We start from the raw sequence: 6,347 nt of genomic DNA, 5'->3' as shown, positions 1-6,347 counted from the left end.
CACATATTTTTATGTATTTGTATTATTTCTTACACTAGGGAAACTATTCAGTATTCATACATGTGAGTTTGATTTAATTCACTTATGAGTATGGTCTCAAGCAGCAACTATATATTTATAAATATCTCAATGTGACCATTCTTTATAGCTGAGTAGTATTCCATTGCATAAAAATACCACAACTTTTTTATTCATTCCTCAGTTGATGGACACTTAGGTTGTTTACAAGATCTGGCTATTAAAAATTGTGCTGCTATAAACATGGGTGCACATATATCAATGTGGTATGATGCTTTCAGTTCTTCTGGGAATATGCTTACAAGTGGAATAGCTGTAACAAATGGGACTTCCAATCCCAGATTTTTGAGAAATCTCCAGACTGACCTCCACACTGGTTGCACCAGTCTACACTCTCACCAACAGTGCAGGAGAGTTCCTTTTTCCCCACAGCCTCTCCAGCATTTGTTGTTGGTTTTCTTGATCCTGGCCATTCTTTCAGGAGTGAGAAGAAATGTCAGTGTGGTTTTAATTTGCATTTCTCTAGTGAGTAATGGTAAACATTTTTTCATATATTTATTTGCCATTTGTATTTCTTCATCTGAGAAGTGGGTATTCATCTCAGATGCCCATTTTTGGATTGGATCTTTGAATTTTGGGGGTCTGATTTTTTTAAAATTATTAATATGTTTTAGAGAGAAGTCCTTTGTCTGAAGGAGAGTTCACTAAGAATTTTTCCCAGTTTGTGGATTTTCTTTTCACTAGTGCTGGTGATTTCTTTTGACATGCAGAAACTTTTAATAAGAGGTGATCCCAGTTATTGATACTGGGAAGTATTTTCCGTGCGGTTTTAATCCTGTTCATGAATTCTCTACCTACTCCTATGTCTTCAAGGTTTTTTACCCAATTTGTCTTCCAATAGATTTAGAGTTTCTGTTTCAATATTCAGATCTTTGATCCCTTTAGATTTTAATTTAGTACATGGTGATAGGCATCAGTCTAGTTTTACTTTTTGGCATATGGAGAGCCAGTTTTTCCAACACCATTTATTAAAGAGACTGTCACTCTTCTAGGGAAACTGCTTGGTCCCTTTATCAAAGATAAAGTGGTTGAGTATGTTTATAGTTGTGGTTGTATCTTCTAATCTATTCCATTGATCTTTGGCTCTGTTTTGATTCCAGTACCATGTTGGTTTTACTACTGTTGCTTTGTAGTATAACTTCAAGCCAGGGTTGTGATGCCTCCTGCCTTGCCTTTGCTGCTTAGAACTGTCTTTGCTATTCTAGGTCTCTTCTTGCTCCAGATAAATTTTAGGAGTGATTTCTCGATATCTATGAGGTATTTTTATTGGGATTGCATTGAATCTGTATAACAGTTTTGGGAGAATGGCCATTTTCACAATATTTATTCTTCCTAATAAAATCCAATAGGGATTGAGCAAGGGATATCTTTCCATTTTCTGAGATACTCTTCAATTTCTGTTTTCAGTGTGTTATACTTTTGCCTGTATAGATCTTCCACTTCTTTCATGAGAATAATTCCTAAATATTTCATTTAGTTGGATACTAGTGTGAACGGTGTGGCTTGTCATATTTCTCTCTCTGTGATTTTGTTATTAATGCATAGGAATACTTTTGATTTTTGAGTATTGATCTTTTATCCAGCTACATTACTGAATTTACTTATTATATGTAGCAGTCTTTCAATGGAGTTTTGGGGGTCTTCTATGTAGAGTATCATGTCATCTGCAATCAATGATAATTTAACTTCTTCTTTTCCTATCTTGACCCCTTTTATTTCTCTCTCTTGTCTAATTGCTCTGGCTGGCATTTCCAGTACTATATTAAATAGGAGTGGTGATAAAGGACATCCTTGTCTTGTGCCTGATTTTAAATTAGAGGCCTTCAATTTTTGGCCATTTAGTATGATACTGGCTATTGGTTTGTCATAGGTGGCCTTCATTATATTGAGGTAAAGTCCACCTATTCCAATTTTATGCAAAGTTCTTATTATAAATAAATGTTGCACCTTATCAAAAGCTTTTCCTGCATCTATAGAAATGATCATGTGATTCTTACTTTTGGCTTTATTGATATGGTGGATTACATGTATTGATTTACGTATGTTGAACCATCCCTGTATGCTTGGGATGAATCCCACTTGGTCATGGTATAATCTTGTTGATGATTTGCTGCATTGCATCTGTGTTCATTAGGGAGATTCGTCTATAGTTCTCTTTTTTAGTTGGGTCTTGCTCAGGTTTTGGTACTAGAGTAATATTTGCTTCCAGGAATGACTTAGCAAAGATTGCTTCTCTTTCAATTTCATTGAAGAGTTTGAGGAGTGTTGGCATTAATTCTTCTTTGTGTTTCTTGTAGAATTCCACAGTGAATCTGTCTGGGCCTGGGCTCTTCTTTGTAGGTAAGGACTTAATTCCATTTCCAAGTTCATTCATAGAGATTGGGTTATTCAGCAGTTTTGCATCTTCTTGACCTAGCTTTGGTACTTCATATGTTTCTAGGAATCTGTCTATTTCTTCTGTGTTATCAAACCTTTGAGAGTAGAGGTTTTCAAAATAGTGTTGATGATCTGTATTTCTGTAGAGTCTGTAGTGATTTCACCTTTTTCATTTCTTATTGCATGAATTTGAGATTTTTCTTCTCTTTTTTTTAAATAAGGTTGGCCAGGGACTTATCAATTTTATTTATTCTTTCAAAGAACCAACTTTTTGATTCATTGATTCTTTGGATTGTTTTCTTAGTCTCTATTGCATTGATTTCTGCTCTGACTTTTATAATTTCCTCTCTTCTTTTGGCTTTGGACTTGACTTGCTCTTTTTTTTTCTAGATGCTTGAGATATAACATCAAGTTATTGATTTGTATTTATTCTGTTTTCCTGATGTGGGAACTCAGTGCAATAAATTTTCGTCTGAAGATGGCTTTCATTGCGTCTCACTGATAACGGTAAGTTGTATTTGTATTTTCATTTGCTTGTAAGTATTGTTCAATGTCTTCCTTAATTTCCTCTGTGGCCCACTGATTACTCAAGAGTGTGTTATTCATTTTCTATGTGTCTGTGGGATTTTTGCAGTATCTTGTATCATTAATTTCTAATTTCATAGGGCTATGATCTGATAACACACAAGGGATAATTTCAACTCTTTTGCATTTATTTAAATATGTTTGGTGAGCTAATATATGGTCCATTTTAGAGAATGACCCACGTTCTGCTGAGAAGAATGTGTATTCTGATGTTATTGGATGGAACACTCTATATATGTCTATCAAGTCCATTTTTTCACAAGTGTGATTTAGTTCTGTTTTTTTTTTTTTTTTTTTTTTTTTTTTTTTTTTTTTTTTTTTTGCTGATTTTCTGTCTGGTTGATCTCTCCCTTGGTGTCAATGGTGTGTTAAGGTCTCCTGTTATAATTGTGTTATTGCTGATTTTATTTTTCATTTCTATTAATACTTTGTATAACTGGGTGCTGTGGAATTTAGTGCATATATATTTAAGATAGTTTTCTCTTTCTCTTGAATTTTTCCCTAACCAGTATGTAATGACCTTCTTTATCTGTTCGGATCATTATTGGTTTGAAGTTCACATTTTTTGCAAACAGAATAGCTACTCCCACTTTTTGGGGGGTTCCTGTTGCATGAAGTATTGTTTTCCACCCTTTGACTTTCAGTCTGTGAGTATCCTTTTGGGTTAGATGTGTTTCTTTTTTTTTTTGCATTGTAACCAGTATATTAAGGAAACATTCATACATTTCAACAATTGCTAAAATCTGGATCCCCAGATTTAAGCATGTGAACATATGACTTTTTAAACATACAAGTAAAGCTATTCATCATAATTTGCTACACTATTACCATTAAATTACAGTTATTTTTGAGCATTAAGTCAAATGGGTTAAATAAAGTAAGCCTGAAACATAGCTAAGGAACACCTTCGTATATTATACATGCAAATTACCTTTCTGTGTAGTTTCTTCAATTTAATTTCAAAGTTATCCAGCTCTGAAGTCACAACTCAAGGGCTTATCGTGGTCCAAAGAGAAGGAAAAAACAGTATAACCAGAACTGGTCAACACAGTGTGTGTGTATGTATGTATGCATATATATGTGTATATACATATATACACACACACTTATATTTAAAAGATGGCACAGAAGGGAAAGCAAACCTAGAGACGCAGACCCTTAAGCAGCAGCATATTATGATAAACCTCTTCTTTAGAAAGATATTATTTCTACCACTGATATCACAGGCTAACTTATAAATTTTATGCTACCTTCAAGTAATAGTTGAGGCAGTAGAATGCAGAGGCATTGCAAATAACTACAGACAGACCAACACTTCCACAAACTTGTTCCTTTTTGATTGCCAGTTAAATACATTTTTAATCCATAGCTTAACAATGGAGGGTCATACACTAAAGTCAACACATATACCTAGCATTTCGGTCTAAGCTTGTCCATGTATACAACTGAAATCAAGTACAAGGCATGGCCAAACAGACACCAAGGCTTGATATTTTTTACAGGCATTGAACTTCATCTTGCACACTGAAGTCATCATACATACAGGGCAAAGTCAGAGCTTTTGTATTTATGTTTATTCTTCATTTAACTTTTAAAACTACTATAATTGAATATTGAAACAAAAACAACAGCAAGTAGTGAGCATATGATGATTACAGTCCTTCACGCGTTCACTGCTGCACTAACCACCAGCAGTGAGTGGTGTTTGCTGGCCCCATTAAGAGGTCTGACTCTGAACACCACCTCTGGGATGGTGTTCGTCATCCTCATAGGCTTCTCCATTATAATGGTGCCGTCTTTCCTGATTTGGATCAAAGTCCACTAGTTCTACCTGATCCATTTCATCAGTCTCTTCTACTTCCTTCCGTTCGGGTAAGAGTTTTTCCAGCAAAGAGAGTTTATCAGGAGAGAGAAAGCCATTTTCAGGAAACTTTACTTTAAATTCAATGATTAGACGACCCTTTTCATATGGTCTATGATAAATTGGCATGTCTTCATTTAGCACACACTTGATGTCTCCATGCTTGACAATCTGGCCTGGATGGGAGGTGATGACTATGGTTCGGTTGTCAAGAGTAGATATTGGCTTCTGGAAGCCACACAGTGCTTCAACCAGTTGTATATCCATGCACATGAAAAGGTCTTCTCCCCATCAAGTAAAAACAGCATGGTCCTTCTGATTTAACACAATGATAATATCTCCTGGCTCCAGTCCTGGTTCTTGGTCTCCTTCACCATGGAATGTTATCTTCTGAACATCTTTCATGCCTTTGTCAATATGAACTTCCAGAATCTTCTTCTCTCTAACTATCTTCCTTCCATTGCAGCTTTTATATCTATCTTTAGGGCTGATGCATTCTCCAGGCCCTGGCACTCCATGCACACAGACTGAATTTGCTGAACCATTCCAGGTCCTATCTGAGAATTCTTGTTTGCATCCCAGTACCTCGGCAGTTGGGACAACACTCCACAGCTCCTTTCTTACCACCTCGGCCTTCACATTTGTCACAAATCACATTCTTCTGCAGAGCTAGCTTCCTTGTGGCACCATTATATAAATCTTCTAAGGTAATTGAGAGCTGATGTGCCACATTTTTACCTCTCCTTTCTCTCTACATCCTTTCTCCTCCTCCAAAAAAACATATCAAAGATATCCATGGGGGATCCAAAACCGCCACCTGCTCCACCCTCCTTAATTGACTGTTCCCCTCCTTTGTCATATAACTCCCTTTTCTTGGCATCAGAGAGAACTTCATAAGCTTGAGAAATCTGTTTAAACTTTTCTCCTTCATTTGGATTCTTATCAGGGTGGTACTTCAAAGCCAGTTTCCTATAAGCCTTTATGAGTTCTTCTTGGGTGGCGTTGGGTTTGACCCCCAAAACATCATAGTAAGTGGTTTCTTTCACCATCTTCTACAGGCGGTGAGCGGGCTGGGCTGGAGTGGGAGAAGTAGGAAGGAGCGCATAGCTGTGCGCAGGCCGAGCAGCCACAGCTTCTCCACCTTGCAACGCGTTCTGGAAAGTTCCCTAGATGTGTTTTTTGTAGACAACATATGGTTAGATTTTGTTTCTTGTTCTATTCTTCCAGTCTGTTTCTTTTAATTGGTGCACTGAGACCATTTACATTAATGGTTATAACTGTTATTTGTTGGTTTATTGTTGACATGTTATCTTTCTGCTATTGTATCTTTATCTTTCTGTTCTGTTTGTCTGATTTCTTAGTGGTTTTTTCCAAAGTGTATCTAAACTGTCTTTCAGTATTCTTTGCAGGGTTGACTTGGTGATCATGAAGTTGTTCAGCTGTTCTT

At 36.3% G+C, this 6,347-nt stretch overlaps 1 pseudogene; it reads right to left on the bottom strand.

The window, feature by feature from the left end:
• Positions 1 to 4,354: 4,354 nt before the first annotated feature.
• On the bottom strand, positions 4,355 to 6,049 carry LOC100735891 (dnaJ homolog subfamily A member 1-like; annotated as a pseudogene).
• Between the last annotated feature and the right edge of the window lie 298 nt (positions 6,050 to 6,347).

This window comes from Cavia porcellus, unplaced genomic scaffold (assembly GCF_034190915.1).
Source record: "Cavia porcellus strain 051 isolate PalLab524CR breed Dunkin Hartley unplaced genomic scaffold, mCavPor4.1 scaffold_30, whole genome shotgun sequence".
Classification (NCBI taxonomy): Eukaryota; Metazoa; Chordata; class Mammalia; order Rodentia; family Caviidae; genus Cavia; species Cavia porcellus.
The sequence above is the reverse complement of the archived record's forward strand: the minus strand, read 5'-3'. Positions and strand labels throughout refer to the sequence as shown.